A 21,203-nucleotide genomic window follows, 5' to 3' on the forward strand; every position below is an offset into this window, starting at 1 on the left:
ACTTCAGGAAAGTAAGGAATAGGCCCAAGAGCTTTGCGTGGACTGTATTTTCTTGAAATCACTGATGTAATGTACTCACAGACTTTGCGTCGGAGGCTCCTGTATTATACAATCAATCAGCGGGTGCTACTGTATGTACATGACAGTGTTTAGCAGGAGCAGGGTGAGCTTCTGACGTCAAGCCTCAACAGGAGGAAGTGATACGCTTCTGAGGATCTCTTCCCTCTATGATCGCCTTCAGCGGAAAAAAGGCAAGAACCACGATGCAGCAGGTCTCTTACAGTAGAGGTTAAGGCACTGCTGGGATTTGAACCCAGGATCTCCAGTTTACTAGACAGGCACTTTAACCAACTAAGCCACAGCGCCAGAAGACAGGAATAGGTAGGGATACCACTGCCTTTATCTGGCAGTTGTTACGCATTTTTACAATTTCAAGACCGTGGCTACGATCCTTGCCAGCCGTTGGAATTGGTCAACACTTGCTCTACGTAACTGCTTCAAATTCTTCCATCCTCATGACATTTTCTCTTCAGGCCACTGCTGTTCACCTCTGTCATGCTCACTCCTGAATGAAGAGGTAGTTGTGTGGCTTCTAGAAAATCTTCATTATCGAACTGTTTTCTCGAGCAGCACTATTGTAATGCCTGCATGGCATGAGCAGAGACATGTTGTGCAAGTGCCTAGCTGACACTTTTGCTCTTTACAGAAAAGGTCTACCTTTATCATGCATCCAGCTGACAAAAAGGTTGTTCTAGGCAAAAGATTTGTCAACATTAACAAGGTGCTGCTGGGATTCGGACCCAGGATCTCCTGTTTACAAGACAGGCGCTTTAACCAACTAAGCCACAGCACCCTCCGTTAAGACTCTTGACTCATAGTTCAGTGATTATCCAACTACTAAACCCAGTAGCCTGACAGCCGTAAATGTTTATAACGAAGCCGATTGTACACTCTTCATTATTTGAGTCACTCAAGACTCCTATGCTGCTACACTCAGTGGATCGTGATGGTGGCAATTAAAATAAGGAGAATCTGCTGAAACTTCAGCCAGATTTTAGTGATCTACTACTTCAGGAAAGTAAGGAATAGGCCCAAGAGCTTTGCGTGGACTGTATTTTCTTGAAATCAAAGATGTTATGTACTCACAGACTTTGCGTCGGAGGCTCCTGTATTATACAATCAATCAGCGGGTGCTACTGTATGTACATGACAGTGTTTAGCAGGAGCAGGGTGAGCTTCTGACGTCAAGCCTCAACAGGAGGAAGTGATACGCTTCTGAGGATCTCTTCCCTCTATGATCGCCTTCAGCGGAAAAAAGGCAAGAACCACAACGCAGCAGGTCTCTTACAGTAGAGGTTAAGGCACTGCTGGGATTTTAACCCAGGATCTCCTGTTTACTAGACAGGCACTTTAACCAACTAAGCCACAGCGCCAGAAGACAGGAATAGGTAGGGATACCACTGCCTTTATCTGGCAGTTGTTACGCATTTTTACAATTTCAAGACCGTGGCTACGATCCTTGCCAGCCGTTGGAATTGGTCAACACTTGCTGTACGTAACTGCTTCAAATTCTTCCATCCTCATGACATTTTCTCTTCAGGCCACTGCTGTTCACCTCTGTCATGCTCACTGCTGAATGAAGAGGTAGTTGTGTGGCTTCTAGAAAATCTTCATTATCGAACTGTTTTCTCGAGCAGCACTATTGTAATGCCTGCATGGCATGAGCAGAGACATGTTGTGCGAGTGCCTAGCTGACACTTTTGCTCTTTACAGAAAAGGACTACCTTTATCATGCATCCAGCTGACAAAAAGGTTGTTCTAGGCAAAAGATTTGTCAACATTAACAAGGTGCTGCTGGGATTCGGACCCAGGATCTCCTGTTTACAAGACAGGCGCTTTAACCAACTAAGCCACAGCACCCTCTGTTAAGACTTTTGACTCATAGTTCAGTGATTATCCAACTACTAAACCCAGTAGCCTGACAGCCGTAAATGTTTATAACGAAGCCGATTGTACACTCTTCATTATTTGAGTCACTCAAGACTCCTATGCTGCTACACTCAGTGGATCGTGATGGTGGCAATTAAAATAAGGAGAATCTGCTGAAACTTCAGCCAGATTTTAGTGATCTACTACTTCAGGAAAGTAAGGAATAGGCCCAAGAGCTTTGCGTGGACTGTATTTTCTTGAAATCACTGATGTAATGTACTCACAGACTTTGCGTCGGAGGCTCCTGTATTATACAATCAATCAGCGGGTGCTACTGTATCTACATGACAGTGTTTAGCAGGAGCAGGGTGAGCTTCTGACGTCAAGCCTCAACAGGAGGAAGTGATACGCTTCTGAGGATCTCTTCCCTCTATGATCGCCTTCAGCGGAAAAAAGGCAAGAACCACAATGCAGCAGGTCTCTTACAGTAGAGGTTAAGGCACTGCTGGGATTTGAACCCAGGATCTCCTGTTTACTAGACAGGCACTTTAACCAACTAAGCCACAGCGCCAGAAGACAGGAATAGGTAGGGATACCACTGCCTTTATCTGGCAGTTGTTACGCATTTTTACAATTTCAAGACCGTGGCTACGATCCTTGCCAGCCGTTGGAATTGGTCAACACTTGCTCTACGTAACTGCTTCAAATTCTTCCATCCTCATGACATTTTCTCTTCAGGCCACTGCTGTTCACCTCTGTCATGCTCACTCCTGAATGAAGAGGTAGTTGTGTGGCTTCTAGAAAATCTTCATTATCGAACTGTTTTCTCGAGCAGCACTATTGTAATGCCTGCATGGCATGAGCAGAGACATGTTGTGCAAGTGCCTAGCTGACACTTTTGCTCTTTACAGAAAAGGTCTACCTTTATCATGCATCCAGCTGACAAAAAGGTTGTTCTAGGCAAAAGATTTGTCAACATTAACAAGGTGCTGCTGGGATTCGGACCCAGGATCTCCTGTTTACAAGACAGGCGCTTTAACCAACTAAGCCACAACACCCTCCGTTAAGACTCTTGTCTCATAGTTCAGTGTTTATCCAACTACTAAACCCAGTAGCCTGACAGCCGTAAATGTTTATAACGAAGCCGATTGTACACTCTTCATTATTTGAGTCACTCAAGACTCCTATGCTGCTACACTCAGTGGATCGTGATGGTGGCAATTAAAATAAGGAGAATCTGCTGAAACTTCAGCCAGATTTTAGTGATCTACTACTTCAGGAAAGTAAGGAATAGGCCCAAGAGCTTTGCGTGGACTGTATTTTCTTGAAATCAAAGATGTTATGTACTCACAGACTTTGCGTCGGAGGCTCCTGTATTATACAATCAATCAGCGGGTGCTACTGTATGTACATGACAGTGCTTGGCAGGAGCAGGCTGAGCTTCTGACGTCAAGCCTCAACAGGAGGAAGTGATACGCTTCTGAGGATCTCTTCCCTCTATGATCGCCTTCAGCGGAAAAAAGGCAAGAACCACAATGCAGCAGGTCTCTTACAGTAGAAGTTAAGGCACTGCTGGGATTTGAACCCAGGATCTCCTGTTTACTAGACAGGCACTTTAACCAACTAAGCCACAGCGCCGGAAGACAAGAATATGTAGGGATACCACTGCCTTTATCTGGCAGTTGTTACGCATTTTTACAATTTCAAGACCGTAGCTACGATCCTTGCCAGCCGTTGGAATTGGTCAACACTTGCTGTACGTAACTGCTTCAAATTCTTCCATCCTCATGACATTTTCTCTTCAAGCCACTGCTGTTCACCTCTGTCATGCTCACTCCTAAATGAAGAGGTAGTTGTGTGGCTTCTAGAAAATCTTCATTATCGAACTGTTTTCTCGAGCAGCACTATTGTAATGCCTGCATGGCATGAGCAGAGACATGTTGTGCGAGTGCCTAGCTGACACTTTTGCTCTTTACAGAAAAGGACTACCTTTATCATGCATCCAGCTGACAAAAAGGTTGTTCTAGGCAAAAGATTTGTCAACATTAACAAGGTGCTGCTGGGATTCGGACCCAGGATCTCCTGTTTACAAGACAGGCGCTTTAACCAACTAAGCCACAGCACCCTCCGTTAAGACTTTTGACTCATAGTTCAGTGATTATCCAACTACTAAACCCAGTAGCCTGACAGCCGTAAATGTTTATAACGAAGCCGATTGTACACTCTTCATTATTTGAGTCACTCAAGACTCCTATGCTGCTACACTCAGTGGATCGTGATGGTGGCAATTAAAATAAGGAGAATCTGCTGAAACTTCAGCCAGATTTTAGTGATCTACTACTTCAGGAAAGTAAGGAATAGGCCCAAGAGCTTTGCGTGGACTGTATTTTCTTGAAATCACTGATGTAATGTACTCACAGACTTTGCGTCGGAGGCTCCTGTATTATACAATCAATCAGCGGGTGCTACTGTATGTACATGACAGTGTTTAGCAGGAGCAGGGTGAGCTTCTGACGTCAAGCCTCAACAGGAGGAAGTGATACGCTTCTGAGGATCTCTTCCCTCTATGATCGCCTTCAGCGGAAAAAAGGCAAGAACCACAACGCAGCAGGTCTCTTACAGTAGAGGTTAAGGCACTGCTGGGATTTGAACCCAGGATCTCCTGTTTACTAGACAGGCACTTTAACCAACTAAGCCACAGCGCCAGAAGACAGGAATAGGTAGGGATACCACTGCCTTTATCTGGCAGTTGTTACGCATTTTTACAATTTCAAGACCGTGGCTACGATCCTTGCCAGCCGTTGGAATTGGTCAACACTTGCTGTACGTAACTGCTTCAAATTCTTCCATCCTCATGACATTTTCTCTTCAGGCCACTGCTGTTCACCTCTGTCATGCTCACTGCTGAATGAAGAGGTAGTTGTGTGGCTTCTAGAAAATCTTCATTATCGAACTGTTTTCTCGAGCAGCACTATTGTAATGCCTGCATGGCATGAGCAGAGACATGTTGTGCGAGTGCCTAGCTGACACTTTTGCTCTTTACAGAAAAGGACTACCTTTATCATGCATCCAGCTGACAAAAAGGTTGTTCTAGGCAAAAGATTTGTCAACATTAACAAGGTGCTGCTGGGATTCGGACCCAGGATCTCCTGTTTACAAGACAGGCGCTTTAACCAACTAAGCCACAGCACCCTCTGTTAAGACTTTTGACTCATAGTTCAGTGATTATCCAACTACTAAACCCAGTAGCCTGACAGCCGTAAATGTTTATAACGAAGCCGATTGTACACTCTTCATTATTTGAGTCACTCAAGACTCCTATGCTGCTACACTCAGTGGATCGTGATGGTGGCAATTAAAATAAGGAGAATCTGCTGAAACTTCAGCCAGATTTTAGTGATCTACTACTTCAGGAAAGTAAGGAATAGGCCCAAGAGCTTTGCGTGGACTGTATTTTCTTGAAATCACTGATGTAATGTACTCACAGACTTTGCGTCGGAGGCTCCTGTATTATACAATCAATCAGCTGGTGCTACTGTATGTACATGACAGTGTTTAGCAGGAGCAGGGTGAGCTTCTGACGTCAAGCCTCAACAGGAGGAAGTGATACGCTTCTGAGGATCTCTTCCCTCTATGATCGCCTTCAGCGGAAAAAAGGCAAGAACCACAATGCAGCAGGTCTCTTACAGTAGAGGTTAAGGCACTGCTGGGATTTGAACCCAGGATCTCCTGTTTACTAGACAGGCACTTTAACCAACTAAGCCACAGCGCCAGAAGACAGGAATAGGTAGGGATACCACTGCCTTTATCTGGCAGTTGTTACGCATTTTTACAATTTCAAGACCGTGGCTACGATCCTTGCCAGCCGTTGGAATTGGTCAACACTTGCTCTACGTAACTGCTTCAAATTCTTCCATCCTCATGACATTTTCTCTTCAGGCCACTGCTGTTCACCTCTGTCATGCTCACTCCTGAATGAAGAGGTAGTTGTGTGGCTTCTAGAAAATCTTCATTATCGAACTGTTTTCTCGAGCAGCACTATTGTAATGCCTGCATGGCATGAGCAGAGACATGTTGTGCAAGTGCCTAGCTGACACTTTTGCTCTTTACAGAAAAGGTCTACCTTTATCATGCATCCAGCTGACAAAAAGGTTGTTCTAGGCAAAAGATTTGTCAACATTAACAAGGTGCTGCTGGGATTCGGACCCAGGATCTCCTGTTTACAAGACAGGCGCTTTAACCAACTAAGCCACAGCACCCTCCGTTAAGACTTTTGACTCATAGTTCAGTGATTATCCAACTACTAAACCCAGTAGCCTGACAGCCGTAAATGTTTATAACGAAGCCGATTGTACACTCTTCATTATTTGAGTCACTCAAGACTCCTATGCTGCTACACTCAGTGGATCGTGATGGTGGCAATTAAAATAAGGAGAATCTGCTGAAACTTCAGCCAGATTTTAGTGATCTACTACTTCAGGAAAGTAAGGAATAGGCCCAAGAGCTTTGCGTGGACTGTATTTTCTTGAAATCAAAGATGTTATGTACTCACAGACTTTGCGTCGGAGGCTCCTGTATTATACAATCAATCAGCGGGTGCTACTGTATGTACATGACAGTGTTTGGCAGGAGCAGGCTGAGCTTCTGACGTCAAGCCTCAACAGGAGGAAGTGATACGCTTCTGAGGATCTCTTCCCTCTATGATCGCCTTCAGCGGAAAAAAGGCAAGAACCACAATGCAGCAGGTCTCTTACAGTAGAAGTTAAGGCACTGCTGGGATTTGAACCCAGGATCTCCTGTTTACTAGACAGGCACTTTAACCAACTAAGCCACAGCGCCAGAAGACAAGAATATGTAGGGATACCACTGCCTTTATCTGGCAGTTGTTACGCATTTTTACAATTTCAAGACCGTAGCTACGATCCTTGCCAGCCGTTGGAATTGGTCAACACTTGCTGTACGTAACTGCTTCAAATTCTTCCATCCTCATGACATTTTCTCTTCAAGCCACTGCTGTTCACCTCTGTCATGCTCACTCCTAAATGAAGAGGTAGTTGTGTGGCTTCTAGAAAATCTTCATTATCGAACTGTTTTCTCGAGCAGCACTATTGTAATGCCTGCATGGCATGAGCAGAGACATGTTGTGCGAGTGCCTAGCTGACACTTTTGCTCTTTACAGAAAAGGACTACCTTTATCATGCATCCAGCTGACAAAAAGGTTGTTCTAGGCAAAAGATTTGTCAACATTAACAAGGTGCTGCTGGGATTCGGACCCAGGATCTCCTGTTTACAAGACAGGCGCTTTAACCAACTAAGCCACAGCACCCTCTGTTAAGACTTTTGACTCATAGTTCAGTGATTATCCAACTACTAAACCCAGTAGCCTGACAGCCGTAAATGTTTATAACGAAGCCGATTGTACACTCTTCATTATTTGAGTCACTCAAGACTCCTATGCTGCTACACTCAGTGGATCGTGATGGTGGCAATTAAAATAAGGAGAATCTGCTGAAACTTCAGCCAGATTTTAGTGATCTACTACTTCAGGAAAGTAAGGAATAGGCCCAAGAGCTTTGCGTGGACTGTATTTTCTTGAAATCACTGATGTAATGTACTCACAGACTTTGCGTCTGAGGCTCCTGTATTATACAATCAATCAGCGGGTGCTACTGTATGTACATGACAGTGTTTAGCAGGAGCAGGGTGAGCTTCTGACGTCAAGCCTCAACAGGAGGAAGTGATACGCTTCTGAGGATCTCTTCCCTCTATGATCGCCTTCAGCGGAAAAAAGGCAAGAACCACAATGCAGCAGGTCTCTTACAGTAGAGGTTAAGGCACTGCTGGGATTTGAACACAGGATCTCCTGTTTACTAGACAGGCACTTTAACCAACTAAGCCACAGCGCCAGAAGACACGAATAGGTAGGGATACCACTGCCTTTATCTGGCAGTTGTTACGCATTTTTACAATTTCAAGACCGTGGCTACGATCCTTGCCAGCCGTTGGAATTGGTCAACACTTGCTTTACGTAACTGCTTCAAATTCTTCCATCCTCATGACATTTTCTCTTCAGGCCACTGCTGTTCACCTCTGTCATGCTCACTCCTGAATGAAGAGGTAGTTGTGTGGCTTCTAGAAAATCTTCATTATCGAACTGTTTTCTCGAGCAGCACTATTGTAATGCCTGCATGGCATGAGCAGAGACATGTTGTGCAAGTGCCTAGCTGACACTTTTGCTCTTTACAGAAAAGGTCTACCTTTATCATGCATCCAGCTGACAAAAAGGTTGTTCTAGGCAAAAGATTTGTCAACATTAACAAGGTGCTGCTGGGATTCGGACCCAGGATCTCCTGTTTACAAGACAGGCGCTTTAACCAACTAAGCCACAGCACCCTCCGTTAAGACTTTTGACTCATAGTTCAGTGATTATCCAACTACTAAACCCAGTAGCCTGACAGCCGTAAATGTTTATAACGAAGCCGATTGTACACTCTTCATTATTTGAGTCACTCAAGACTCCTATGCTGCTACACTCAGTGGATCGTGATGGTGGCAATTAAAATAAGGAGAATCTGCTGAAACTTCAGCCTGATTTTAGTGATCTACTACTTCAGGAAAGTAAGGAATAGGCCCAAGAGCTTTGCGTGGACTGTATTTTCTTGAAATCAAAGATGTTATGTACTCACAGACTTTGCGTCGGAGGCTCCTGTATTATACAATCAATCAGCGGGTGCTACTGTATGTACATGACAGTGTTTGGCAGGAGCAGGCTGAGCTTCTGACGTCAAGCCTCAACAGGAGGAAGTGATACGCTTCTGAGGATCTCTTCCCTCTATGATCGCCTTCAGCGGAAAAAAGGCAAGAACCACAATGCAGCAGGTCTCTTACAGTAGAGGTTAAGGCACTGCTGGGACTTGAACCCAGGATCTCCTGTTTACTAGACAGGCACTTTAACCAACTAAGCCACAGCGCCTGAAGACAGGAATCGGTAGGGATACCACTGCCTTTATCTGGCAGTTGTTACGCATTTTTACAATTTCAAGACCGTGGCTACGATCCTTGCCAGCCGTTGGAATTGGTCAACACTTGCTCTACGTAACTGCTTCAAATTCTTCCATCCTCATGACATTTTCTCTTCAGGCCACTGCTGTTCACCTCTGTCATGCTCACTCCTGAATGAAGAGGTAGTTGTGTGGCTTCTAGAAAATCTTCATTATCGAACTGTTTTCTCGAGCAGCACTATTGTAATGCCTGCATGGCATGAGCAGAGACATGTTGTGCGAGTGCCTAGCTGACACTTTTGCTCTTTACAGAAAAGGTCTACCTTCATCATGCATCCAGCTGACAAAAAGGTTGTTCTAGGCAAAAGATTTGTCAACATTAACAAGGTGCTGCTGGGATTCGGACCCAGGATCTCCTGTTTACAAGACAGGCGCTTTAACCAACTAAGCCACAGCACCCTCCGTTAAGACTTTTGACTTATAGTTCAGTGATTATCCAACTATTTAACCCAGTAGCCTGACAGCCGTAAATGTTTATAACGAAGCCGATTGTACACTCTTCATTATTTGAGTCACTCAAGACTCCTATGCTGCTACACTCAGTGGATCGTGATGGTGGCAATTAAAATAAGGAGAATCTGCTGAAACTTCAGCCAGATTTTAGTGATCTACTACTTCAGGAAAGTAAGGAATAGGCCCAAGAGCTTTGCGTGGACTGTATTTTCTTGAAATCAAAGATGTTATGTACTCACAGACTTTGCGTCGGAGGCTCCTGTATTATACAATCAATCAGCGGGTGCTACTGTATGTACATGACAGTGTTTGGCAGGAGCAGGCTGAGCTTCTGACGTCAAGCCTCAACAGGAGGAAGTGATACGCTTCTGAGGATCTCTTCCCTCTATGATCGCCTTCAGCGGAAAAAAGGCAAGAACCACAATGCAGCAGGTCTCTTACAGTAGAAGTTAAGGCACTGCTGGGATTTGAACCCAGGATCTCCTGTTTACTAGACAGGCACTTTAACCAACTAAGCCACAGCGCCAGAAGACAAGAATATGTAGGGATACCACTGCCTTTATCTGGCAGTTGTTACGCATTTTTACAATTTCAAGACCGTAGCTACGATCCTTGCCAGCCGTTGGAATTGTTCAACACTTGCTGTATGTAACTGCTTCAAATTCTTCCATCCTCATGACATTTTCTCTTCAAGCCACTGCTGTTCACCTCTGTCATGCTCACTCCTGAATGAAGAGGTAGTTGTGTGGCTTCTAGAAAATCTTCATTATCGAACTGTTTTCTCGAGCAGCACTATTGTAATGCCTGCATGGCATGAGCAGAGACATGTTGTGCGAGTGCCTAGCTGACACTTTTGCTCTTTACATGAAAGGTCTACCTTTATCATGCATCCAGCATACAATAATGGTTGTTCTAGGGAAAAGATTCGCCAATATTTGCAAGGTGCTGCTGGGATTCGGACCCAGGATCTCCTGTTTACGAGACAGGCGCTTTAACCAACTAAGCCACAGCACCCTCCATTAAGACGCTTGACTCATAGTTCAGGGATTATCCAACTACTAAACCCAGTAGCCTGACAGCCGTAAATGTTTATAACGAAGCCGATAGTACACTCTTCATTATTTGAGTCACTCAAGACTCCTATGCTGCTACACTCAGTGGATCGTGATGGTGGCAATTAAAATAAGGAGAATCTGCTGAAACTTCAGCCAGATTTTAGTGATCTACTACTTCAGGAAAGTAAGGAATAGGCCCAAGAGCTTTGCGTGGACTGTATTTTCTTGAAATCACTGATGTAATGTACTCACAGACTTTGCGTCGGAGGCTCCTGTATTATACAATCAATCAGCGGGTGCTACTGTATGTACATGACAGTGTTTAGCAGGAGCAGGGTGAGCTTCTGACGTCAAGCCTCAACAGGAGGAAGTGATACGCTTCTGAGGATCTCTTCCCTCTATGATCGCCTTCAGCGGAAAAAAGGCAAGAACCACAATGCAGCAGGTCTCTTACAGTAGAGGTTAAGGCACTGCTGGGATTTGAACCCAGGATCTCCTGTTCACTAGACAGGCACTTCAACCAACTAAGCCACAGCGCCAGAAGACAGGAATAGGTAGGGATACCACTGCCTTTATCTGGCAGTTGTTACGCATTTTTACAATTTCAAGACCGTGGCTACGATCCTTGCCAGCCGTTGGAATTGGTCAACACTTGCTCTACGTAACTGCTTCAAATTCTTCCATCCTCATGACATTTTCTCTTCAGGCCACTGCTATTCACCTCTGTCATGCTCACTGCTGAATGAAGAGGTAGTTGTGTGGCTTCTAGAAAATCTTCATTATCGAACTGTTTTCTCGAGCAGCACTATTGTAATGCCTGCATGGCATGAGCAGAGACATGTTGTGCAAGTGCCTAGCTGACACTTTTGCTCTTTACAGAAAAGGTCTACCTTTATCATGCATCCAGCTGACAAAAAGGTTGTTCTAGGCAAAAGATTTGTCAACATTAACAAGGTGCTGCTGGGATTCGGACCCAGGATGTCCTGTTTACAAGACAGGCGCTTTAACCAACTAAGCCACAGCACCCTCCGTTAAGACTTTTGACTCATAGTTCAGTGATTATCCAACTACTAAACCCAGTAGCCTGACAGCCGTAAATGTTTATAACGAAGCCGATTGTACACTCTTCATTATTTGAGTCACTCAAGACTCCTATGCTGCTACACTCAGTGGATCGTGATGGTGGCAATTAAAATAAGGAGAATCTGCTGAAACTTCAGCCAGATTTTAGTGATCTACTACTTCAGGAAAGTAAGGAATAGGCCCAAGAGCTTTGCGTGGACTGTATTTTCTTGAAATCAAAGATGTTATGTACTCACAGACTTTGCGTCAGAGGCTCCTGTATTATACAATCAATCAGCGGGTGCTACTGTATGTACATGACAGTGTTTGGCAGGAGCAGGCTGAGCTTCTGACGTCAAGCCTCAACAGGAGGAAGTGATACGCTTCTGAGGATCTCTTCCCTCTATGATCGCCTTCAGCGGAAAAAAGGCAAGAACCACAATGCAGCAGGTCTCTTACAGTAGAAGTTAAGGCACTGCTGGGATTTGAACCTAGGATCTCCTGTTTACTAGACAGGCACTTTAACCAACTAAGCCACAGCGCCAGTAGACAAGAATATGTAGGGATAGATTACAAGATGGCGCCGCGGATGGCAGCCTCGGTACTGCGCTCTCTCTCACTTTCTCTGTTTTTCCTTTTTTTCTGCGAGTTTGGTCGCCCAGAACACATTACTTTCTCCAGAGATCAACTGCTAAACATCAGGCAGTCATCTCACAACAATTTTTGTCCTTTTTTCACAAACCCGGAAAGTTTTTTGGAGATTTTAGTCGGAGGAGCAGCTGCGATCTGCGGGGCTTGGCGGAGACTCAGACGAGGGACGCGCGCGGGCGCACTGAAGAAACTACGTCAGCGGGGATTCCGCACTGCGCTCCCCTCCATTCACCTGGCGAACCTCCGCTCCCTTCCAAACAAAATGGACGAGCTGCTGCTTCTTAACCGGATTAACAAGGACTTTGCACGTTGTGCTGCCCTTTGTTTTACTGAAACTTGGCTCAGTGATCGCACCCCCGATGCTGCACTAAACCTGCCGGCCTTTCACCTCCATCGTGCGGACCGCGTAAAGGAGCTCTCGGGGAAATCAAAGGGAGGCGGAATCTGCTTCTATATTAACGAAGGTTGGTGTACTGATGTCACGGTGTTACAGAAATTCTGCAGCCCAATCCTGGAAACTTTTTTCATTGACTGCAAACCGTTTTATTCACCGCGAGAGTTTTCTTCCTTTGTTCTGGTCGGAGTTTACATTCCTCCTCAGGCCAACGCGAACGACGCGCTGTGCACGCTGGCTGACCAGATCACCTCCCTGGAAAGGAAATTTCCTGATTCCCTTTTTATTGTCCTTGGAGACTTTAACAGAGCAAAACTAACCCATGAACTTCCTAAATACAGACAACACATCGACTGCCCCACCAGAGACAAAATCACACTGGACCACTGTTACACCACTCTAAAAGATGGCTATCGCTCTGTCCCCCGGGCAGCTTTGGGTCATTCTGATCACTGTCTGGTCCATCTTATTCCAGTTTACAGGCAACAACTTAAGCGTGCCAAGCCTGTAGTCAAAACTGTGAAGAAGTGGACCAATGCAGCAAAGCAGGAACTGCAGGACTGTTTTGACTGCACTGATTGGACTGTTTTTGAGGCTGCATCTGATAATCTGGATGAGCTCACAGACACGGTGACATCATACATCAGCTTTTGTGAAGATGTATGTGTGCCAACCAAGACCTTCTGCACTTACAACAACAATAAACCATGGTTCACTCCCAAACTGCAACATCTTCGCCAGGCCAAGGAGGATGCCTACAGAAGTGGTGATAGGGCCCTGTACAAACAAGCCAGGAACACGCTGACCAGGGAGATCAAAGTGGCTAAAAGAAGCTACTCTGAGAAGCTGAAGGAACGGTTCTCAGCCAACGACCCTGCGACAGTGTGGAGAGGTCTGCGAACCATCACCAACTACAGACGACCCCCACCCCCTGCTGCAGCAAACAAAGACCTGGCAGACGAGCTGAACACCTTCTACTGCAGGTTTGAGACGGACAGATACACACCCCTCACCCACCCCACCCCAGAGTCAACGACCCCCATCACACCTCTCAACCCCCTACCCTCCCCCCTGGAACTCAGAATACACGTAGAGGATGTGAGCCGACTGTTCCAGAAACAGAAGACCAGGAAAGCCGCAGGTCCAGACGGTGTCTCCCCCTCCTGCCTTAAAGCCTGTGCTGATCAGCTGGCTCCCATCTTCACCCGCATCTTCAATAGATCCTTGGAACTGTGTGAAGTTCCCACCTGCTTCAAACGCTCCACCATCATTCCGGTCCCCAAGAAACCCACTATCTCTGGACTGAATGACTACAGACCTGTTGCCTTGACGTCTGTAGTCATGAAATCCTTTGAACGCCTGGTGTTAGCCCATCTGAAGGACATTACAGGACACCAGCTGGACCCCCTGCAGTTTGCCTACCGGGCAAACAGGTCGGTGGATGATGTAGTGAATATGGGGCTGCATTACATCCTACAACATCTCGACCGCCCGGGAACTTACGCCAGGATCCTGTTCGTGGACTTTAGTTCGGCGTTCAACACCATTGTGCCTGAACTCCTCTCCTCCAAACTCTCCCAGCTCAGCGTGCCACCAGCTACCTGTCAGTGGATCACCAGCTTCCTGACAGACAGGAAGCAACAAGTGAGGCTGGGGGAGATCACTTCTGTAACACGGTCACTCAGTACTGGTGCCCCTCAAGGATGTGTCCTCTCCCCACTGCTCTTCTCCCTCTACACAAATGACTGCACCTCCAGGAACTCAGCTGTTAAACTCCTGAAGTTTGCAGACGACACCACCGTCATTGGGCTCATTCAGGATGGTGATGAGTCTGCATACCGGCAGGAAGTGGAGCGGCTGGTACTATGGTGCAGTCAGCACAACCTGGAGTTGAACACTCTCAAGACGGTAGAGATGGCAGTGGACTTCAGGAGACATCCCACGACTCTGTCCCCCCTCATCATGTCAGACAGCCCGGTGTCTATTGTGGAGACCTTCAAGTTCCTGGGCACCACAATTTCCCAGGACCTGAAGTGGGAGACCAACATCTCCTCCATCCTCAAAAAGACCCAGCAGAGGATGTACTTCCTGAGGCAACTGGAGAAGTACAGTCTTCCACAGGAGCTGCTGATCCAGTTCTACACTGCGGTCATTGAGTCTGTCCTGTGCTCCTCCATCACTGTCTGGTATGGAGCTGCCACTAAACAAGACAGGAACAGACTGCAGCGGACCGTACGGACAGCAGAAAGGATCACCGGTGCCCCCCTGCCCTCCATCCAGGACCTGTACCTCTCAAGATCCAAGAAAAGGGCAGGAAAAATCATCACAGACCCCGCACACCCTGGACACAGACTTTTTGACCTGCTGCCCTCCGGCAGACGTTATAGAAGCCTACAGACCAGCACCACCCGACACAGGAACAGTTTCTTTCCCCTCGCCATCTCCCTCCTAAACAGCTGAACTGTCGCACTGCCAAACACCTTCAGCACTGCACTGCACTTTATGTACACTCCTTGGTATATATCTGTATATATTCTGGTATCTATTCTGTAATCTGTTTTTTTTTTTCTGCTTATAAGATTTAGATTATTTTATTGTACTGCTCATTGCTCATTTATACACACATATATATACTATGTACATACATACATATATTTATATTTATATTTATTATATATATATTTATAAATAGTATAAACATATTATACAATATGTACAAATAACACTTACATACACCTGTTAACACTTGTCTTATACTGTAGAACAATCCATATTCACAGTCATATTGTAACTGTATATTTATAGTATTTACACTTGCTCTGGATATTGTTCATTGTATCCTTACACACTGCTGTTTTGTTTTTTGTTTTCTTTTTACACTACTTGAGAGACAACATCTACCGGAATCAAATTCCTTGTATGTGCTTGCACATACTTGGCCAATAAACACGATTCTGATTCTGATTCTGATCCGGATACCACTGCCTTTATCTGGCAGTTGTTACGCATTTTTACAATTTCAAGACCGTAGCTACGATCCTTGCCAGCCGTTGGAATTGGTCAACACTTGCTGTACGTAACTGCTTCAAATTCTTCCATCCTCATGACATTTTCTCTTCAAGCCACTGCTGTTCACCTCTGTCATGCTCACTCCTAAATGAAGAGGTAGTTGTGTGGCTTCTAGAAAATCTTCATTATCGAACTGTTTTCTCGAGCAGCACTATTGTAATGCCTGCATGGCATGAGCAGAGACATGTTGTGCGAGTGCCTAGCTGACACTTTTGCTCTTTACATGAAAGGTCTACCTTTATCATGCATCCAGCATACAATAATGGTTGTTCTAGGGAAAAGATTCGCCAATATTTGCAAGGTGCTGCTGGGATTCGGACACAGGATCTCCTGTTTACGAGACAGGCGCTTTAACCAACTAAGCCACAGCACCCTCCGTTAAGACACTTGACTCATAGTTCAGGGATTATCCAACTACTAAACCCAGTAGCCTGACAGCCGTAAACGTTTATAACGAAGCCGATAGTACACTCTTCATTATTTGAGTCACTCAAGACTCCTATGCTGCTACACTCAGTGGATCGTGATGGTGGCAATTAAAATAAGGAGAATCTGCTGAAACTTCAGCCTGATTTTAGTGATCTACTACTTCAGGAAAGTAAGGAATAGGCCCAAGAGCTTTGCGTGGACTGTATTTTCTTGAAATCACTGATGTAATGTACTCACAGACTTTGCGTCGGAGGCTCCTGTATTATACAATCAATCAGCGGGTGCTACTGTATGTACATGACAGTGTTTAGCAGGAGCAGGGTGAGCTTCTGACGTCAAGCCTCAACAGGAGGAAGTGATACGCTTCTGAGGATCTCTTCCCTCTATGATCGCCTTCAGCGGAAAAAAGGCAAGAACCACAATGCAGCAGGTCTCTTACAGTAGAGGTTAAGGCACTGCTGGGATTTGAACCCAGGATCTCCTGTTTACTAGACAGGCACTTCAACCAACTAAGCCACAGCGCCAGAAGACAGGAATAGGTAGGGTTACCACTGCCTTTATCTGGCAGTTGTTACGCATTTTTACAATTTCAAGACCGTGGCTACGATCCTTGCCAGCCGTTGGAATTGGTCAACACTTGCTGTATGTAACTGCTTCAAATTCTTCCATCCTCATGACATTTTCTCTTCAAGCCACTGCTGTTCACCTCTGTCATGCTCACTCCTGAATAAAGAGGTAGTTGTGTGGCTTCTAGAAAATCTTCATTATCGAACTGTTTTCTCGAGCAGCACTATTGTAATGCCTGCATGGCATGAGCAGAGACATGTTGTGCGAGTGCCTAGCTGACACTTTTGCTCTTTACATGAAAGGTCTACCTTTATCATGCATCCAGCATACAATAATGGTTGTTCTAGGGAAAAGATTCGCCAATATTTGCAAGGTGCTGCTGGGATTCGGACCCAGGATCTCCTGTTTACGAGACAGGCGCTTTAACCAACTAAGCCACAGCACCCTCCGTTAAGACACTTGACTCATAGTTCAGGGATTATCCAACTACTAAACCCAGTAGCCTGACAGCCGTAAACGTTTATAACGAAGCCGATAGTACACTCTTCATTATTTGAGTCACTCAAGACTCCTATGCTGCTACACTCAGTGGATCGTGATGGTGGCAATTAAAATAAGGAGAATCTGCTGAAACTTCAGCCTGATTTTAGTGATCTACTACTTCAGGAAAGTAAGGAATAGGCCCAAGAGCTTTGCGTGGACTGTATTTTCTTGAAATCACTGATGTAATGTACTCACAGACTTTGCGTCGGAGGCTCCTGTATTATACAATCAATCAGCGGGTGCTACTGTATGTACATGACAGTGTTTAGCAGGAGCAGGGTGAGCTTCTGACGTCAAGCCTCAACAGGAGGAAGTGATACGCTTCTGAGGATCTCTTCCCTCTATGATCGCCTTCAGCGGAAAAAAGGCAAGAACCACAATGCAGCAGATCTCTTACAGTAGAGGTTAAGGCACTGCTGGGATTTGAACCCAGGATCTCCTGTTTACTAGACAGGCACTTTAACCAACTAAGCCACAGCGCCAGAAGACAGGAATAGGTAGGGTTACCACTGCCTTTATCTGGCAGTTGTTACGCATTTTTACAATTTCAAGACCGTGGCTACGATCCTTGCCAGCCGTTGGAATTGGTCAACAATTGCTCTACGTAACTGCTTCAAATTCTTCCATCCTCATGACATTTTCTCTTCAGGCCACTGCTGTTCACCTCTGTCATGCTCACTCCTGAATGAAGAGGTAGTTGTGTGGCTTCTAGAAAATCTTCATTATCGAACTGTTTTCTCGAGCAGCACTATTGTAATGCCTGCATGGCATGAGCAGAGACATGTTGTGCGAGTGCCTAGCTGACACTTTTGCTCTTTACAGAAAAGGTCTACCTTCATCATGCATCCAGCTGACAAAAAGGTTGTTCTAGGCAAAAGATTTGTCAACATTAACAAGGTGCTGCTGGGATTCGGACCCAGGATCTCCTGTTTACAAGACAGGCGCTTTAACCAACTAAGCCACAGCACCCTCCGTTAAGACTTTTGACTCATAGTTCAGTGATTATCCAACTATTAAACCCAGTAGCCTGACAGCCGTAAATGTTTATAACGAAGCCGATTGTACACTCTTCATTATTTGAGTCACTCAAGACTCCTATGCTGCTACACTCAGTGGATCGTGATGGTGGCAATTAAAATAAGGATAATCTGCTGAAACTTCAGCCTGATTTTAGTGATCTACTACTTCAGGAAAGTAAGGAATAGGCCCAAGAGCTTTGCGTGGACTGTATTTTCTTGAAATCAAAGATGTTATGTACTCACAGACTTTGCGTCGGAGGCTCCTGTATTATACAATCAATCAGCGGGTGCTACTGTATGTACATGACAGTGTTTGGCAGGAGCAGGCTGAGCTTCTGACGTCAAGCCTCAACAGGAGGAAGTGATACGCTTCTGAGGATCTCTTCCCTCTATGATCGCCTTCAGCGGAAAAAAGGCAAGAACCACAATGCAGCAGGTCTCTTACAGTAGAAGTTAAGGCACTGCTGGGATTTGAACCCAGGATCTCCTGTTTACTAGACAGGCACTTTAACCAACTAAGCCACAGCGCCAGAAGACAAGAATATGTAGGGATACCACTGCCTTTATCTGGCAGTTGTTACGCATTTTTACAATTTCAAGACCGTAGCTACGATCCTTGCCAGCCGTTGGAATTGTTCAACACTTGCTGTATGTAACTGCTTCAAATTCTTCCATCCTCATGACATTTTCTCTTCAAGCCACTGCTGTTCACCTCTGTCATGCTCACTCCTGAATGAAGAGGTAGTTGTGTGGCTTCTAGAAAATCTTCATTATCGAACTGTTTTCTCGAGCAGCACTATTGTAATGCCTGCATGGCATGAGCAGAGACATGTTGTGCGAGTGCCTAGCTGACACTTTTGCTCTTTACATGAAAGGTCTACCTTTATCATGCATCCAGCATACAATAATGGTTGTTCTAGGGAAAAGATTCGCCAATATTTGCAAGGTGCTGCTGGGATTCGGACCCAGGATCTCCTGTTTACGAGACAGGCGCTTTAACCAACTAAGCCACAGCACCCTCCATTAAAACGCTTGACTCATAGTTCAGGGATTATCCAACTACTAAACCCAGTAGCCTGACAGCCGTAAATGTTTATAACGAAGCCGATAGTACACTCTTCATTATTTGAGTCACTCAAGACTCCTATGCTGCTACACTCAGTGGATCGTGATGGTGGCAATTAAAATAAGGAGAATCTGCTGAAACTTCAGCCAGATTTTAGTGATCTACTACTTCAGGAAAGTAAGGAATAGGCCCAAGAGCTTTGCGTGGACTGTATTTTCTTGAAATCACTGATGTAATGTACTCACAGACTTTGCGTCGGAGGCTCCTGTATTATACAATCAATCAGCGGGTGCTACTGTATGTACATGACAGTGTTTAGCAGGAGCAGGGTGAGCTTCTGACGTCAAGCCTCAACAGGAGGAAGTGATACGCTTCTGAGGATCTCTTCCCTCTATGATCGCCTTCAGCGGAAAAAAGGCAAGAACCACAATGCAGCAGGTCTCTTACAGTAGAGGTTAAGGCACTGCTGGGATTTGAACCCAGGATCTCCTGTTTACTAGACAGGCACTTCAACCAACTAAGCCACAGCGCCAGAAGACAGGAATAGGTAGGGATACCACTGCCTTTATCTGGCAGTTGTTACGCATTTTTACAATTTCAAGACCGTGGCTACGATCCTTGCCAGCCGTTGGAATTGGTCAACACTTGCTCTACGTAACTGCTTCAAATTCTTCCATCCTCATGACATTTTCTCTTCAGGCCACTGCTGTTCACCTCTGTCATGCTCACTGCTGAATGAAGAGGTAGTTGTGTGGCTTCTAGAAAATCTTCATTATCGAACTGTTTTCTCGAGCAGCACTATTGTAATGCCTGCATGGCATGAGCAGAGACATGTTGTGCAAGTGCCTAGCTGACACTTTTGCTCTTTACAGAAAAGGTCTACCTTTATCATGCATCCAGCTGACAAAAAGGTTGTTCTAGGCAAAAGATTTGTCAACATTAACAAGGTGCTGCTGGGATTCGGACCCAGGATCTCCTGTTTACAAGACAGGCGCTTTAACCAACTAAGCCACAGCACCCTCCGTTAAGACTTTTGACTCATAGTTCAGTGATTATCCAACTACTAAACCCAGTAGCCTGACAGCCGTAAATGTTTATAACGAAGCCGATTGTACACTCTTCATTATTTGAGTCACTCAAGACTCCTATGCTGCTACACTCAGTGGATCGTGATGGTGGCAATTAAAATAAGGAGAATCTGCTGAAACTTCAGCCAGATTTTAGTGATTTACTACTTCAGGAAAGTAAGGAATAGGCCCAAGAGCTTTGCGTGGACTGTATTTTCTTGAAATCAAAGATGTTATGTACTCACAGACTTTGCGTCGGAGGCTCCTGTATTATACAATCAATCAGCGGGTGCTACTGTATGTACCTGACAGTGTTTGGCAGGAGCAGGCTGAGCTTCTGACGTCAAGCCTCAACAGGAGGAAGTGATACGCTTCTGAGGATCTCTTCCCTCTATGATCGCCTTCAGCGGAAAAAAGGCAAGAACCACAATGCAGCAGGTCTCTTACAGTAGAAGTTAAGGCACTGCTGGGATTTGAACCTAGGATCTCCTGTTTACTAGACAGGCACTTTAACCAACTAAGCCACAGCGCCAGAAGACAAGAATATGTAGGGATACCACTGCCTTTATCTGGCTGTTCTTACGCATTTTTACAATTTCAAGACCGTAGCTACGATCCTTGCCAGCCGTTGGAATTGGTCAACACTTGCTGTACGTAACTGCTTCAAATTCTTCCATCCTCATGACATTTTCTCTTCAAGCCACTGCTGATCACCTCTGTCATGCTCACTCCTAAATGAAGAGGTAGTTGTGTGGCTTCTAGAAAATCTTCATTATCGAACTGTTTTCTCGAGCAGCACTATTGTAATGCCTGCATGGCATGAGTAGAGACATGTTGT

At 45.3% G+C, this 21,203-nt stretch overlaps 33 non-coding genes across 33 annotated transcripts; all 33 read right to left on the reverse strand.

Moving 5' to 3' along the window:
- Window positions 1-292: 292 nt before the first annotated feature.
- trnat-agu (transfer RNA threonine (anticodon AGU)) lies at window positions 293-366 on the reverse strand. The gene has a single exon. It is a non-coding gene; the product is annotated as a tRNA-Thr (tRNA).
- A 413-nt stretch (window positions 367-779) lies between these two features.
- On the reverse strand, window positions 780-853 carry trnat-ugu (transfer RNA threonine (anticodon UGU)). The gene has a single exon. It is a non-coding gene; the product is annotated as a tRNA-Thr (tRNA).
- Window positions 854-1,359: 506 nt separating this feature from the next.
- Window positions 1,360-1,433, reverse strand: trnat-agu (transfer RNA threonine (anticodon AGU)). The gene has a single exon. It is a non-coding gene; the product is annotated as a tRNA-Thr (tRNA).
- A 413-nt stretch (window positions 1,434-1,846) lies between these two features.
- trnat-ugu (transfer RNA threonine (anticodon UGU)) lies at window positions 1,847-1,920 on the reverse strand. Its single transcript has one exon. It is a non-coding gene; the product is annotated as a tRNA-Thr (tRNA).
- Window positions 1,921-2,426: 506 nt separating this feature from the next.
- trnat-agu (transfer RNA threonine (anticodon AGU)) lies at window positions 2,427-2,500 on the reverse strand. The gene has a single exon. It is a non-coding gene; the product is annotated as a tRNA-Thr (tRNA).
- Window positions 2,501-2,913: 413 nt separating this feature from the next.
- On the reverse strand, window positions 2,914-2,987 carry trnat-ugu (transfer RNA threonine (anticodon UGU)). Its single transcript has one exon. It is a non-coding gene; the product is annotated as a tRNA-Thr (tRNA).
- Window positions 2,988-3,493: 506 nt separating this feature from the next.
- On the reverse strand, window positions 3,494-3,567 carry trnat-agu (transfer RNA threonine (anticodon AGU)). The gene has a single exon. It is a non-coding gene; the product is annotated as a tRNA-Thr (tRNA).
- A 413-nt stretch (window positions 3,568-3,980) lies between these two features.
- On the reverse strand, window positions 3,981-4,054 carry trnat-ugu (transfer RNA threonine (anticodon UGU)). Its single transcript has one exon. It is a non-coding gene; the product is annotated as a tRNA-Thr (tRNA).
- Window positions 4,055-4,560: 506 nt separating this feature from the next.
- trnat-agu (transfer RNA threonine (anticodon AGU)) lies at window positions 4,561-4,634 on the reverse strand. The gene has a single exon. It is a non-coding gene; the product is annotated as a tRNA-Thr (tRNA).
- A 413-nt stretch (window positions 4,635-5,047) lies between these two features.
- trnat-ugu (transfer RNA threonine (anticodon UGU)) lies at window positions 5,048-5,121 on the reverse strand. Its single transcript has one exon. It is a non-coding gene; the product is annotated as a tRNA-Thr (tRNA).
- A 506-nt stretch (window positions 5,122-5,627) lies between these two features.
- trnat-agu (transfer RNA threonine (anticodon AGU)) lies at window positions 5,628-5,701 on the reverse strand. Its single transcript has one exon. It is a non-coding gene; the product is annotated as a tRNA-Thr (tRNA).
- Window positions 5,702-6,114: 413 nt separating this feature from the next.
- trnat-ugu (transfer RNA threonine (anticodon UGU)) lies at window positions 6,115-6,188 on the reverse strand. Its single transcript has one exon. It is a non-coding gene; the product is annotated as a tRNA-Thr (tRNA).
- A 506-nt stretch (window positions 6,189-6,694) lies between these two features.
- trnat-agu (transfer RNA threonine (anticodon AGU)) lies at window positions 6,695-6,768 on the reverse strand. The gene has a single exon. It is a non-coding gene; the product is annotated as a tRNA-Thr (tRNA).
- A 413-nt stretch (window positions 6,769-7,181) lies between these two features.
- On the reverse strand, window positions 7,182-7,255 carry trnat-ugu (transfer RNA threonine (anticodon UGU)). Its single transcript has one exon. It is a non-coding gene; the product is annotated as a tRNA-Thr (tRNA).
- Window positions 7,256-7,761: 506 nt separating this feature from the next.
- Window positions 7,762-7,835, reverse strand: trnat-agu (transfer RNA threonine (anticodon AGU)). Its single transcript has one exon. It is a non-coding gene; the product is annotated as a tRNA-Thr (tRNA).
- A 413-nt stretch (window positions 7,836-8,248) lies between these two features.
- Window positions 8,249-8,322, reverse strand: trnat-ugu (transfer RNA threonine (anticodon UGU)). Its single transcript has one exon. It is a non-coding gene; the product is annotated as a tRNA-Thr (tRNA).
- A 506-nt stretch (window positions 8,323-8,828) lies between these two features.
- On the reverse strand, window positions 8,829-8,902 carry trnat-agu (transfer RNA threonine (anticodon AGU)). Its single transcript has one exon. It is a non-coding gene; the product is annotated as a tRNA-Thr (tRNA).
- Window positions 8,903-9,315: 413 nt separating this feature from the next.
- On the reverse strand, window positions 9,316-9,389 carry trnat-ugu (transfer RNA threonine (anticodon UGU)). Its single transcript has one exon. It is a non-coding gene; the product is annotated as a tRNA-Thr (tRNA).
- Window positions 9,390-9,895: 506 nt separating this feature from the next.
- Window positions 9,896-9,969, reverse strand: trnat-agu (transfer RNA threonine (anticodon AGU)). The gene has a single exon. It is a non-coding gene; the product is annotated as a tRNA-Thr (tRNA).
- A 414-nt stretch (window positions 9,970-10,383) lies between these two features.
- On the reverse strand, window positions 10,384-10,457 carry trnat-cgu (transfer RNA threonine (anticodon CGU)). The gene has a single exon. It is a non-coding gene; the product is annotated as a tRNA-Thr (tRNA).
- Window positions 10,458-10,963: 506 nt separating this feature from the next.
- Window positions 10,964-11,037, reverse strand: trnat-agu (transfer RNA threonine (anticodon AGU)). The gene has a single exon. It is a non-coding gene; the product is annotated as a tRNA-Thr (tRNA).
- Window positions 11,038-11,450: 413 nt separating this feature from the next.
- Window positions 11,451-11,524, reverse strand: trnat-ugu (transfer RNA threonine (anticodon UGU)). Its single transcript has one exon. It is a non-coding gene; the product is annotated as a tRNA-Thr (tRNA).
- Window positions 11,525-12,030: 506 nt separating this feature from the next.
- trnat-agu (transfer RNA threonine (anticodon AGU)) lies at window positions 12,031-12,104 on the reverse strand. The gene has a single exon. It is a non-coding gene; the product is annotated as a tRNA-Thr (tRNA).
- A 3,869-nt stretch (window positions 12,105-15,973) lies between these two features.
- On the reverse strand, window positions 15,974-16,047 carry trnat-cgu (transfer RNA threonine (anticodon CGU)). Its single transcript has one exon. It is a non-coding gene; the product is annotated as a tRNA-Thr (tRNA).
- Window positions 16,048-16,553: 506 nt separating this feature from the next.
- On the reverse strand, window positions 16,554-16,627 carry trnat-agu (transfer RNA threonine (anticodon AGU)). Its single transcript has one exon. It is a non-coding gene; the product is annotated as a tRNA-Thr (tRNA).
- A 414-nt stretch (window positions 16,628-17,041) lies between these two features.
- trnat-cgu (transfer RNA threonine (anticodon CGU)) lies at window positions 17,042-17,115 on the reverse strand. Its single transcript has one exon. It is a non-coding gene; the product is annotated as a tRNA-Thr (tRNA).
- A 506-nt stretch (window positions 17,116-17,621) lies between these two features.
- Window positions 17,622-17,695, reverse strand: trnat-agu (transfer RNA threonine (anticodon AGU)). Its single transcript has one exon. It is a non-coding gene; the product is annotated as a tRNA-Thr (tRNA).
- Window positions 17,696-18,108: 413 nt separating this feature from the next.
- trnat-ugu (transfer RNA threonine (anticodon UGU)) lies at window positions 18,109-18,182 on the reverse strand. Its single transcript has one exon. It is a non-coding gene; the product is annotated as a tRNA-Thr (tRNA).
- Window positions 18,183-18,688: 506 nt separating this feature from the next.
- On the reverse strand, window positions 18,689-18,762 carry trnat-agu (transfer RNA threonine (anticodon AGU)). Its single transcript has one exon. It is a non-coding gene; the product is annotated as a tRNA-Thr (tRNA).
- A 414-nt stretch (window positions 18,763-19,176) lies between these two features.
- On the reverse strand, window positions 19,177-19,250 carry trnat-cgu (transfer RNA threonine (anticodon CGU)). Its single transcript has one exon. It is a non-coding gene; the product is annotated as a tRNA-Thr (tRNA).
- A 506-nt stretch (window positions 19,251-19,756) lies between these two features.
- On the reverse strand, window positions 19,757-19,830 carry trnat-agu (transfer RNA threonine (anticodon AGU)). The gene has a single exon. It is a non-coding gene; the product is annotated as a tRNA-Thr (tRNA).
- Window positions 19,831-20,243: 413 nt separating this feature from the next.
- trnat-ugu (transfer RNA threonine (anticodon UGU)) lies at window positions 20,244-20,317 on the reverse strand. The gene has a single exon. It is a non-coding gene; the product is annotated as a tRNA-Thr (tRNA).
- A 506-nt stretch (window positions 20,318-20,823) lies between these two features.
- On the reverse strand, window positions 20,824-20,897 carry trnat-agu (transfer RNA threonine (anticodon AGU)). Its single transcript has one exon. It is a non-coding gene; the product is annotated as a tRNA-Thr (tRNA).
- Between the last annotated feature and the right edge of the window lie 306 nt (window positions 20,898-21,203).

This window comes from Brienomyrus brachyistius, unplaced genomic scaffold (genome assembly GCF_023856365.1).
Source record: "Brienomyrus brachyistius isolate T26 unplaced genomic scaffold, BBRACH_0.4 scaffold50, whole genome shotgun sequence".
Taxonomy (NCBI): Eukaryota; Metazoa; Chordata; class Actinopteri; order Osteoglossiformes; family Mormyridae; genus Brienomyrus; species Brienomyrus brachyistius.